Here is a 14300-nt window from a genome sequence, read left to right on the forward strand (position 1 = left end):
GAGGGATTTGGATTGAGTTTAAAGAACAGCTTGTGCAAAATGTCATAGCTCCCATTTTCTTACGCGGAGACAGTGGGTGCTGATGTCATAGAAAGGATGACTCTGGACGTTCTGAATGTAGGAGCTGTGACGGTAGCTGACCAACTGCAAAGTTATGCTGTTGGTTTGGAGAGGAACATCAGGCACTATTTTCTGCACATTTAAAGAAACATGTAGAATGAGACAATTACTTACATAAGTCACACTAAACAACACTATTAACACCCCTTGTGTTGGTCTTAAATATCCAATAAGGCCAATAAGGTTCTGCATTCAGATACTTGGGAAGTGTCTCCACTTCCGGCTTTAATTTCAAACATGCCTCATCCTAGAGACCTCTGTCAGATAAACCTTTAGGGCTCTCTCTTATCTGGAATTAACATGACAATTGATCAATTCATACATGTATGTGCTTTACATTAAGCTGGAAAGCCACATACGTTCTTTAATGCTTGCTTCAAATGTTATGAGCACATGAAGTACCTTCTAGAGTATTTCTTTAGCTACAATCTCATATAACATCCAGCATTCTTCATCGAAGTACTACTTGCTCATCTTCTCTGAGTGGATAAAGGCTCTTTTGTAAATAGTTATAGTCTTACTACTGTGGCCCATGGTTTTAACTCGCATAACTTGTACTAACACTACGAGTTTTCCTCTTAACCCCTGTCTAACCAGGCAAGGGTTTCCCAATCAAATAAAAGAAAGTTACAGTTTGGTAGCTATACAAACATATTACTCCTTTTCATGCAGAATTTAGAGAACATTGCAAAATTCACACACTCAAAGAATAAATCCGATGCAGTGGACCTGAATGTGGAAATGGGGGGATGGGTTTTGTCCAGTGCTGTTCTATCACCTTTTGGCATCACTAACGTACATATCAATGGACTCGGGGGTGGATAAAATTCAAGAGGGCCTGGGGAACTCGGTTGGGAAAAAATTACATCTTCAGTTTCACTAACCTCAAACTGAAATTTAGTATTTCCTTCAATTAAAATGTAGGCCACAAACCACAGCACCCGTGATATTGTTGCCAAGAGAAATCACAGATATTTTCACCTCATTTTACAGTTGTTGTAGATATCCTGAAATATCTTTTATGTTCACCACTACTTCAAAATTATGGTAGTTATTATAACTGCTATTAGTTTGTATTATTTAATAATGTGTTACTAACAAAACATGTATCACAATTTTGTAAACTTTAGTTGACGTTTTTCAATGAATGAAAGTGGTTTGATTTGTAACCCTGCATACTTTATTTTATGCATGTAAAAGCATAATTCTGAGAAAAGTACATAGGCTTCACCAGGCTGCCAAAGAGGTCCATGGCACCAAAAAGGTTAAGAATGCCCGAAACTATACACAAAATATTTAATAATGCAACAGCCAGGTTTCTAGAGTAACTCGTTCCTTGCCAGCATCTTTTGAAGCTGCAACAAACATGACCTTGAAATCAACATAGTCTCAACGCTGTAAATAAATGATTCTGATGAGAGTCTTTTTTTCTCTTATTTTCCTATAGGAAAAGACCTGTAGATTCTAGAGCATCTCTGCTTTCACGGCATAGGTTGTTTTCTTTCAGTGATAAACTTCATCATTGAGATTTTGCCATCAACACTGAATTGTTTTCTTATATTTCATACTGCTAAAATGCCGTCTATTTTGAAAGGGCATTGAATACAATTATTATAAGACTTTAATTTAAAACATCATAGAGACAGCACCAAGAAAATCTCTGCTACCTGGAAAAACTATAATGGTAATTCCACATTTCGAGTAAAAGAAGTAAATGGCAAAGTGTACCTCATTGAAGATAGTGCTGTTAAATGACAGTGCTACTGGTCTTATCCGTGCTCAACTGAAATGTTACATATAAATTATCATTTTTCTAGGGTTGTTAAGAATATGGCCTCTGGGTTATTATAATTTTGAGATCAATTAAATGATGAGATGATGCCTCTGTAGATGTGCCTGGAATGAAAGCACATTAGACTTTTGGAAAATCCTCCATGGAGACTCTGACCAAAAATAGACATGTCAAATGCCAGCAAGTTAAATGATTATTCACTCATTGAAAGCTATTGAGAAATTATTGATATGCCCACAGTTATTCTCTTATTACTGTAGCTAAATTCTGTTCAAAATTTTCACCTCCAAGAGTAAAATAAATGCTATTAGAATTCTGAAACGAATAAAGAACATAAAAATTAAAACAATATATTCTTGCACTAAATTAGGGTATAATTCACACACTGTTAATATACAGTATTCATATATACAGTTCAGCCAGTTTTTTCTACTACTTAAAATACTAGCTGTATTACATGTAGTGCTCTAAAATTTGCCCCTTTTTCTGTTAAACTTGTAAGATTTAGACACCTGGTTATAAATCTAGACTTTGGCTAACTTCAGTACTACAGATATTCTTTAAATTACAAGCTCCAAAACAATTCAACCGGTATGTCATGAAAGAAAATCTGAAATTACTAAACTTGGGAAGGAAAGGAACTACAACACGAAGAAAACAATTTGTAGTATATAGTATTATAGGAATAAAGATAAAATTCTTATTAATCACAGTTATCAAATTATTCATTTAAGATCCAGAGCAAATTGTGAGTGATCACTTCTATCTGTGTTTGAGTTAAAGTAGAACGTGTATCAATGACACATTTCGTTTGAGGGCTATTGTTTTCTTCTTTAGGTAATTATGATGATTTTAAAAAGTAACAACAGCTTACATGACTCCTTAGCAAAGACCATCTCATGCCATTCTCTTCACAGCTGAATTTTCAGGGGAGGATAATGGAAATATGCACTTTGCTCTAACAACCAAAAAGCAATTGCATGCACACATGTAAAAGGTTCCACCCCAACTTCCTTGGCATATTCCCGATTATTTCTCTCTAAACAGGAAGCTGTTGACAATTTTTCCTGGTACTTTCAGAACACCAACGGTCTTATTTATAAGCAAAATCCCAACTTTTATTTCAGTTATGTTATTTCCCGTGGTTCCTATTGTTGCTAAATATGAATGCTGCAAACAAGATAGAAACCAATTCCAAACTATTCTAGGCTGATTCAGAATTGAGTAGCAATTGTAAAAAGAAAAGTTAGAAACACATTGCAAGGCTATGCTGGGGTTTTTAAACCCAAAACAATACTGAAGGGAGGATTCCTGGAATTCAAGAGAGAATATTTGGCTCAAGCTGCAAAATTCGTACGTCTACATAATGTTATGTTATCACGTGTGGAGCTTGCAAGGCGATTATATTTTAACCTACTTCACAGAACATTAATCCAAATCGAACTAAATTCCAGAGAACCTGCCTGAAATTCACAACTAGAAGCTGCTTCACATTTTCCCCTTGGTACAACAATAATTGCTCATGAACACAAACTTGTAGGAGGTAAGAGAGAGGGGAAAACCACAGTGAGCTATAAAAACATCTAACTATTGTATATAAAGCAAACTAATTACCTCACTCAGAAGAAGTGCAAGATTTAACAGTCCATGCTCTGCAGCCCCTGGAAACAGCAGTAGCAGCAGCAGCAAGGTCCAGCATCCACCAGATTCTCACAAGCCTTTGACTGTGTGGACTCAGCCACAGACTCTGCCTCTAGCTGACGTCAAAGTCCCTGTCACATGGCCAGATGAAAGCCAAGAGATCATTGGTTGTCGTAGCAACCACAGACCGGCTCTGAAATTATTTCAATAGGTCATCTGTCACTGTGGGGTGTGTGTGTGTGTGAGACAGAGAGAGTATGTGTGTACACACACACCATAGAACCATCACGGACAGCTCCCCGACAACCTCAGCCCCCGAAGTTGTGACTCCAGCATGCCTACAACTTTCCTCTGTAAGGCTTTGGTGTCTTTTCTCTACAGTTACTTGCAGGAAAATACATGCCACCCTGAAGTTCTCATTTGTTTCACTATCACCAGCATGAAGCATGTCTCTCTCTCTTTCTCTATAACAAAAGGAAAGAAACTGAAAAATTCTGGAGTAGTTTTCTTAGCCAATTAAGCTTATGTGCAAGCAAATATATAAAAATAGAAGCTCAGGGGGAGGGGGTGGAAGAAAATGTATTTTAAAAACTATATCAGAATATACATAGATATACTGAGACCATGCTTGTGATGGAAAGAAAAATAAAAAACAGTGGGTGGTGGCTCAGAGACAGATGAGACCGTCTAATGATCCTGATACCAAGTAGGATGTAGACATCAGATAACATAAATTCAGGATTCCTGTACTGTAAAACGGATAGGCAAAAATGATGACCAAAGGAGTCTCAAAACAGTGTTACTTTAAAATAACCCTGTGAGTAAGCTGAAAACTTTGCTTTGGGGCCATATGGGTGCCAAATCCTCTGCTCTTGAGTCCTCTCATCCATACCCCTTTGCTGGTACTCAACATTGAGTACACAGGGGCCAGGTAATGAAAGCCCAGAGCCACAGAATAAAAGGGTTATCTTACATGTTTTCTAACATTAGCTTTATTTCCTTTAGGACCACCCTGGCTTACTTTTAACTCTGCACACGTGCCTATTTCCCAGTTAATTCTCCTTCTTAATTAATGGGAAGCCAATTAAACAAAATCAGTGAAACTCACAGGAAGGTACTCTGAAAAAGACATTCAGAAAATGTATGCCCAAACAAAGGACAAGGAGTTAAAAGGCAGGGAAGAGGAGACTGTCCTCAAAGCCCTAAGGACCTTTACATGCTAGGCTTATAAGGACTTCTATTCTGTTTCTTAAAAAAATAATAAATAACTAAACAAATAAGAGTAGCTCTGGGGTGCTACAAAATATAAATGAACCCTAAGGCAGCCAGGCAGATGACATCTGTGTCCCCGTAAAAGAATGAAATTTCTTTAGTAGAATCAGAAATTGCTTCTTTAATAATAAGACTAATGTTCAAACCGCTTGGTCATATAACCTTCCTATTCCATCCTCCTTTTCATCTTCCTTTATTTCTGTCCCAACCCCAATTGGGAGAAAAGATAGATGTTTATTTAAAAAGTTATTTTCCTGATGTGATTAGCTGCAGCACTGCAAAACTGAAATCAAATTATAAAGAACTTTCCTCCTTTAATTTCAGACTAATGACAGTTGGGAATTTACCTGTTTGAATGAGGACAATGGAATTCAATGTCTACCTAAAGCCTCACTAGCAGATTTCACCAACAGCCACAATTCATAAACTAACAATTTGTTCCAATTATTGTTCTGCTTTTATGTTCAGAAATGCACATTATAGTAATGAGGGAAAGGGAAGAGGCAGAGAAACATACCCTTCTAGCTTTCCTGGGACCCATGTTCTCTGAGCTGCTTAATTTACCGTCTCTCTGGCTCTAATCCATGGCTGCCTAATCAACTCTTCCTCCTCTTTATGCAGCTTTAGCATTTAAGAGAGAAAAACTGCAGTGCCACATTCTGCTAAGAGGTGATGTCTTCTGAAATAAGAAGTTCTTAGTTCTAAAAAAAAAAAAAAAATGCCTCAAATTCAGGACTTTAAGCAGATTAATTTGAAAATTAGCAAAAAAACAACACTTTTATTTTGACTGGTCTAGCATTTTAAGACTAAGTATACTTTATGCTGCCTTGGGCTTCAGCTCATCACTATTTAATACATTCAGTGAACTGGCTGGGCATGGTGGTTCATGCCTGTAATCCCAGCACTTTGGGAGGCTGAGGCTGGTGGATCACAAGGTCAGGAGATCGAGACCATCCTGGCTAACACAGTGAAACCCCATCTCTACTAACAATACAAAAAGTAGCTAGGCGTGGTGGCACATGCCTGTAGTCCCAGCTACTCAGGAGGCTGAGGCAGGAGGATCGCTTGAACCCGGGAGGTGGAGGCTGCAGTGAGCCAAGATCATGCCACTGCACTCCAGCCTGGGCAACAGAGTGAGACTTCATCTCGAAAAAAAAAAAAAAATTCCAGTGAACTGACCTTCAAAATGAAAAGTGGGTGCACATAGTCCTTTTTTCTACAACATGCTTCAACCAGAAACTGAAGAGAGAGATTAAGTAATTTGCCTACCTACTCATTTTCCTTTGCAAACTACCTAGGTTTAGAGTTTCCTCTTAGAGTGAAGGAAGCTACCAGTCTTCTGTGAAGTTGAGGGCATGATGATGATCTCTTTGGAGCTCAGATTTCTACCAATTTGGTTAATTAACCCAAATGTAGTTGAACGTATCATAGGAAATACATGAGAGCTTTCTCCAATCACAGCCCACTACACTGAAGAGAATATGTGCCATTTCATTTTCTAATTGACAAGTCATTTTTTTAAAGGTGAAAATGGTTCACCAAATTTAAAAATACCCATTCAAAAATAGTTCTGCATCTTATTTTTCACTCTTTGTAAGAATGTCAAGGCTGCCTATTATTAGTTTGACCACTTTGCCAGAAATAACTTGTAAATGCCACTAAATAAGCAGTCTGACCTGGGCTCACACACCTGAACTAACAGGTGGTTTGGGTCATGCAATTCTAACCAGTCTTTTGTCAATGTTTGTAGGGATGTTGCTGTCTCCTCTGTCTTAACGTTAGTGGGCAGGCCTGGACTTACTGTTTAGAGCTACCGGGTTCAAATTTCTTCTTTTTTATGGTTTGACCTTGAACAAGTTACTTAAGTCCTCTAAGCTGCAGTGCCTACATCTTAAGGTTGTTTGGAGGATAATAAAGTTAATATATTATAAAATTCTGACACCTTGCCACAGGGTAGATGGCTCAAGTGTGTATGTCATTTCTTGTTTATCTGTCTGACTCTGATAAGCCTACAAAGATCTTCGGGGAAAGGATGAAATCTTATTCATCTGTACAACACTACAGTTAGCACACAGCCCAGAACACAGTGAGTCCTCAATCCATGTTGAATGACTCAACTATTGGGAAATAAATGTTGAAGAGTAGAAAGAAATGGTTCCTTTTTCTTCCTACTAATAGGGAAGAGAGCCTCTCTCCAACCCCCAATCTCAAAAAAAGGCAAAGAAGAAAAAAGAAAGAACAAAAATATTGAATTATCATAAACTTTTCTAAAACTGCATGGCTCCAAGTAAATCAAACTTAACCCTACTAAATCATAAATATTTATTACGAGTACATGTAAGTTATATGTGGACGTATTTAATGGTTCTTGCTGTTGATGTTGGAAAATCTTTTACACTAACTGACATTAATTGAGTGCTTACTACATGTGGAATATTTTTCTAAGTATTATACATTTATTAAATCATTTACTATAATAACCTATGAGGCAGGCACTATTCCATATTTCACAACTGAAGAAACTGAAGACAGAGATTAAGTAATTTGCTTACCTACTACATAGCAGAGCCAGGATTTATACTCAAGAAGCTTAGTTCTGTAAAATTTTGGAAATAACTTACATTTGATATGTTTTTAGAAAAAATTGAATTATTTCTCATGTTTATTTTACAAGGTAGGCTTGTTTTTATTTTTAAATTTTTTGTGAAAGGGAGAAGGCCAACTTATCTTTTTTTCATCTGGGAACTCGAAAGATCTTAATCTATCTTTGGTCTAAGGAGTTCTATGGTAAGTAAAGAATCTAGTCAGAAAAATTTGAATCAAGGAAAATGGGCAAAGTAAACTAGAGAAAATGTCCTGAATAAAACTATGCCTAAATTATAGTCTTTGCTGAAGCAGTATTTAGAATGCACAGGTTTGGGTGATTTGGGTCATCTGTTTCCCACTATGATGAAGTAGCATGTGTTCAATACTCTCACTGAAATAACAACAATAGCTAGATTTTTTTTATGGCTGGAAGACATTAAAGAGTGATAGAGGCAGCAAAAATTTTAAGTGCCAGGGTCTCAGATAAAAGGAAAATATATTGAGTGTCTTATTCCATTTGGACTGCTATAACAAAATATCATTAACTAGGTAGCTTATAAACAACAGAAATGTACGTCTCACAGTTCTGGAGGTTGGGAAGTCCAAGATCAAGGCTCCTACAGATGTGGTCTCTGGTGAGAGCCTATTTCCTGGTTCCTGAATGGCACCTTCAAGCTGAGTCTTCACATGGTAGGATGGGCACACAGGACCAAGATAGCTATTTAGGGCCTCTTTTATAAGGAAATTTATCCCATTTATGAGGGCGCTACCCTTATGATCTGATAACCTCCCAAAAGGGCCCACCTCCTAATACCATCACTTTGTGGGTTAGGGTTTCAACATAGGAATTTGGGGAAGATACAAACATTTAGTGAAGCACTGAGATATAGACTCTGCATTTCCCACTGCTTTTCTTCTTAAATTATTGGATGATTCTTAAGTGGTGTGGGGTTTTTATCATTCTCAGAAGCTGAAGAGATAAAAATTGGAGTACAAATATTAAAAAATATGCAAGACTTGAGGGACTGAGATTGTAGAGAGAGAGAAAAAAATGGAATCACAGAGAAGATATTCCAACAATCTGTACTGTTTTCCCCTTGAAGCATTTCCCAATTCCTAAATGGCATGAGACAAGAGGACAAGAAGTGAAACATGAAATGCAGCAAAGAGGCTAAAACAGAATGGCAGAGTTTGGCAGCTGTGTAGTGCCAGGGAAACCAAAATTACAGTTCAGATCCTCCAAGGAGTTGGAACCTGGTAAACCTAAGTTTTCACATCTCAAAACTGAAAGGTTAAGTCCTAGAAGAAGTGAAAAACAGGAAATAGAGGAGCCTTCACAAAAGCCAGGATCCACCCTAGAATAATTACATTCCCTAACTGGATCAAGATAATTTGCCCCCTTTCTGACTATCTTCCAAAAAAATCAACCCTTTTTAAAGGAAGATGACATTTTCCGGAACCCCTAACATTTTTCATACATCATTTTCAATTCAATCCAAAATCACTAAGCGTGCCAGGAAATAGGTCTAACTGACCAAAATCTCTGAGGAGAAAATAGGCAATATAGGTAGACTCATAAGTTATTCATTTTCTGTAGTCATCAGACAGGGACTTTAAAATAACTCTAATTTGTATTTTCAAGGAAATAGATGGCAAACTGGAGAATTCTCACACAAAAATGAAATTTATAAAAAAGGAAAATATTAAAATTAAATAACTAAAAAATACAATGGAAAGTAAAAGTACAATAGATGGGTTTAAGAGCAGAGAACATACATAAAATGAAAAAACTAATGAAAGAGACAGATCAGCAGACAATATCTAGACTGAAGCATGATAAGAAGAATAGAAAATACAGAAAAATGTAAGAGACATTGGAATATGATGAAAGGCTAACGTGAATTTGAAAGACGAGAGAAAAGGAACATAAAGAATAAGCAATATTTGAAGAGAACACAGAAATTTTCAAAACTTACAAAAAGACACTGTGAAAGGAAAATATCTTGGGCCCCCAAAATCACAAAGCTAAAAGGAAAATTCAAGCTAGAAACTGCTCAAGCCAAACCTGTCTCCCATTCTATTCAAAGCCATCCCTTTGCTCACTGAGATAGATGCATTTTCTGACTGACCCCTTTGGAAAGGCTTATCAGAAACTCAAAAGAATGCGACCATTTGTCTCTCCCCTACCTGTGACCTGGAAGCCCCTCCCTACTTCGAGTTGTCCCCGCCTTTCTGGATGGAACCAATGTACTTCTCACATATATTGATTGATGTCTCATGTCTCCCTAAAATGTATAAAACTAAACTGTGCCCTGATGTCCTTGGGCACGTGTCGTCAGGACTTCCTGAGGCTGTGTCATGGGCATGCGTGACTTGGCAAAATAAACTTTCTGAATTAACTGAGACCTGTCTCAAATGTTTGGGGTTTATAACACAAAACAACAGATTTAAAAGTTGTATATACCCCCAAAAGGATAAATAACTACAAATAAAATCACATCTAGAAACCTCATGATCAACCTGCTAAAAACTGAAGACAATGCCAAAAAGTTTAAAAGCAGCAAGATAAAACACCACATTGACTTCAAAGGAGCAACAAAAGACTTTTCAACAGAAACTGTCAAATCTAGAAGATAATGGAATAATAAACTTTGAAATGACGAAAGGAAAAAGTGCAAATTTTGTATTATATATACAGAGAAAATGTTCTTTAAAAATGAATGTGGAGGCCAAGTATGGTGGCTCACGCCTATAATCCTAGCCCTTTGGGTGGCCAAAGCGGGCAGATCATGAGGTCAAGAGATTGAGACCATCCTGGCCAACATGGTGAAACCTTGTCTCTACTAAAAATACGAAAATTAGCTGGGTGTGGTGGCGTGCACCTGTAGTCCCAGCTAATCCAGAGGCTGAGGCAGGAGAATCACTTGAACCTGCAAGGCGCAGGTAGCAGTGAGGCGAGATCGTGCCACTGCACTCCAGTCTGGCCACAGAGCAACACTGTCTCAAAAAAAAAAAAAAAAAAAAAAAGAATGTAAGAATGTGGTGTGTCTTCTGTTCCCAGGAAGACTACAGACTGTAAAAAATAAATTAAATAAAGTAAGAAACAGAGCTTCTGAGACCCATAGGACTATAAAAAAAAAAACAAAAACTAATATTTATGTCTTCAAAGTCCTCGAAGAAATTCAATACCCATTCATAATAAAAACTCACAGAAAAATGAGAATGAGAGGAATGTCCTTATCTTGATAAAAAGTATCTACCAAAAGTCTACAACTAATTTTATACTTAATAGTGAAAGAGTAAATGTTTTCTTCTTAATATTAGGAACCAGGTAAGGATGTGCACTCTCACCACTGATTCAACAACATGCCAAAAGTTCTAGCCATTTCAATAAGGTGAGGAAAAGAAATTAAAGGCATACAGGTTGGAAAAGAAGAAATAAAATTGTTTCATTTGTGGATGATATGACTGTCTTATAGGAAACCCCAAGGAATCTGCAAAACAAACAAACAAAACTTCCTGTAACTAATAGATGAGTTTGAAAAGATCACAGGATACAAGATAAACCTGAAAACCAATTGTATTTCTCTACACCAGTAATGAACATGGACAGACTGAATTTTAAAATACAGTGCCATTTATAATTGCTCAAAACCAGATGAAATAAGTATAAATCTAACAAAACAGGCACAGAATTTGTATTCTGAAAACTACAAAATGCCCATGGAAGAAATCAAAGGTTCAAATAAATGGAGACAGATGCCATGTTTATAGATTGAAAGATTCAACATACCAAAGATATCAACTAACCTCTAACTGATTTACAGAATTAACACAATCCTAATCAAAATCTCAGCAAGATTTGTTACAGATATATACACAATTATTCCGAAATTTATATTGAAAAAGAAAGGAACTAAAATAGCTTAAGTGATTTTGAAAAAAAGGAATAAAATGGAAGACATCACTCTAGCTGATTTTTTAACATATTATATAGCTACGACTCTCAAGACTGTGGGATATTGGCATAGGGGCAGACATGTACATCAATGGAACAGAATGGAGAACCCAATAGCTCACCACTTAAATATGACCAATGGATTTTTGACAAATCTACAAAGGCAATTCAATGGAAGAAGAAGATTTTTTTCAACATATGGTACTGGAACAACACCAAAATCATAATCTATAAAATAAGTAATTGATAGTATACACAAGGACCTGTTAAGAAGATGAAAAGACAAGCTACAGGCTGGAGGGGAAATATTTGCAAATCAAATATCTGACAAAGGACTCATATCTAGGATATATAAAGAACTCTCAAAACTCAACAGTAAAACACATAATCCAACTACAGGATGGACAAAAGACATGAAGAGACATTTTATCAAAGAATATACACAGATGACAAGTCCAAAAAGGTTTTTCAACATCATTAACCATTAGGGAAATTCAAGTTAAAACCATAATGAGATCAGAACAGCTAAAATAAAAAATAGTGACACTACCAAATGCCAGCAAGGAGGCAGAGAAACTTAACTGATAAAGTTACTGTGAAAAACAACTGGACAGTTTCTTTGAAAAATTTAACAAGTTACTATCATGCAACTCAGCAATTGCACTTGGACATTCCAGAGAAATGAAGACAGGCTAACACAAAAACCTGAACCTGCTTGTTTATAGCAGCTAGCTTTATGACAGCCAAGAACTGGGAACCATCCAGAGGCTTTGGGTGGGGGAATGAGTAAACGAACTGTACTATATCCATACGACGGAACACTACTTAGTACTAAAATTGAATGAACTACTTATGCATACAAAAGCCAGCATGAATATCCAGAGAATTTTACAGAGCAGAAAAACAAGTCTCAAAAGTTCACACACTGTATAAATCCACTCCCATAACATTCTTGATATGACAAAATGATCGAAATAAAAAATAGATGAGTAATTGCAAGGGGTTAAGGAGCAGGTAGGGAAGCCAGTAAAGTGCCCTGGCTGTAAAGAGCAGCAAGTAGGATCCTTGTGTGCCGGACACCTTCTGTATCTTGACTGTATCATTATCAATATCCTGATTGTAATGTTGTACTGCAGTTTTGCAAGATGTTACCTTTGGAAGAAAATGGGTAAAAGGCATATGGGTTCGCTCTGTATTATTCTTACAACTGTATGTGAATCTACATTTATTTCAAGATAAAAGTTGAATTGGAATTTTTTAAATGAAGGTGAGATAAGGTATTTTCAGTGAAAAACAGAGAGAATTAATCCCAACAGAATTATACCAAATTTCTCAAGAGTTGTTTAGGCATAAGAAAAATGATTCCAGATGGAAACATAGACATATAAAAAGGGAAAATATATAGATAACACTAAAGAAATACTAATTTTATAAAATTAGAATGTTGTGTGGGATATAAAATAAATGTAGATTTCAAATATAGAATATTAGCACAAAAGTAAAAGAGATGAATAGAATTAAAGTGTCCTAAGACTCTAGAATTCTTGTATAAGTACAAATAGTCCCTTATTAGGTGCAATGTAATCCTTGCAGTAACTACTTAAAAAAGAAACAAAAAAACAAACTAAAGAACATACAGCTAATAAGCTAATAGAGCAGAAAAAATAATTCTAAAAATTACTTGATTCCCAAAAGAAGAAAAGAGGAAAAAAGAACAATAAATAATAAGATAATAAAAATGATAAGATTAAAGATGTAATCTTAAACATATCAATAATTACCATAATATATAAACTGACCAATATTGCAATTAAAAGAAAATAAACATCATACTGTATTAATAAGTATATTGTAATTCTTTGCTGTATACAAGAAACACACTTTGAAATCAAGAGTACAGAAAGGCTAGAAGTAAAAAGATAAATACATATATATCACACAAACTCTACCAAGACAAAGCTGGTATAGCAATATTACTGTCAATACATAATACTTTATAGCTACTAGAGGCTGAGGCAAGAGGATCACTTGAACCCAGGAAGTTGAGGCAGCAGTGAACTATGGTTGTGGAGGAGAGGAGAGGTGGGGATGGGAGGGGGAGACAAGGGGAGGGGAGGGCAGAGGAGGAAGGAAAGAAAAGAAAGAAGGAAAGAAAAAGGATGAAGGAAAGAAAGGAAAGGAAAGGAAAAGAAAGGAGAAAGGGAAAGGAAAGAGGAAGGAAGGAAGGAGGAAAGAAAAGAAAGAAAGAAAGAAAGAAAGAAAGAAAGAAAGAAAGAGGGAGGGAGCTGCGGTGGCTCAGGCCGGTTGCCCTGGCACTCGGGGAGGCGAGGCTACATGTTCAAGACCAAACTGGTCAACACTGATGAAAGGAAGGAAGGAAGGAAGGAAGGAAGGAAGGAAGGAAAGAAGAGAAAGGGTACTTTATAGAAATAGTACTTTATAGAAATATAAGCAAAAAATACTACTAAAGATATAAGTACTTCATAATTTACCTTTCCAAATATGCACACATTTAATAGCATCAAGATAAATTTTAAAAATCACAATCATAGTCTTAATTTAAAACATCTTTCTTGGTAACTTATACAACCAGCAGAAAAAAGTAGAAATATAGATTTAAATTATAAAATTAACCAATTTGATCCAACTAATATATTAGTCAATATTTGAAAACTGGTGACCTCAACAATTGCAAAATACACATCTTTTTTTCAAATGTATTCGCCAAAATTGGCTACATGCTGGGCCACAAGTAAGGTCTTGACACATTATAAATGACTGAAATCACAGAGAATACTCTTTGTAAACAGTGGATTAAAGCTAGGAATCAATATTAGAAAGACAAATAGAAAATCCCTGAATGGAAATTAAACAATGCATTTCTCAATCGTCCATGGGTTAAAGCCATGGCGGTATGATTTACAGGCACAC

General features: G+C 36.2%; 1 protein-coding gene across 6 annotated transcripts in view; it reads right to left on the bottom strand.

Annotated features, from left to right (window-relative positions):
- Positions 1-14300, bottom strand: part of NCALD (neurocalcin delta) — a 456646-nt gene that overhangs the window by 111330 nt on the left and 331016 nt on the right. For 2 of the 6 annotated variants that reach the window (XR_004435465.1, XM_033203377.1), the window contains exon 1: positions 3527-3683. The exons of the other annotated variants lie outside the window; for them this stretch is intronic. The gene's annotated coding sequence lies outside the window, so the exon portion shown is untranslated. Of the gene's footprint in view, positions 1-3526; positions 3684-14300 lie in introns of those variants that run through there. 6 annotated transcript variants of the gene reach the window in all.

Source organism: Trachypithecus francoisi, unplaced genomic scaffold (genome assembly GCF_009764315.1).
Source record: "Trachypithecus francoisi isolate TF-2019V2 unplaced genomic scaffold, Tfra_2.0 Lachesis_group7, whole genome shotgun sequence".
Classification (NCBI taxonomy): Eukaryota; Metazoa; Chordata; class Mammalia; order Primates; family Cercopithecidae; genus Trachypithecus; species Trachypithecus francoisi.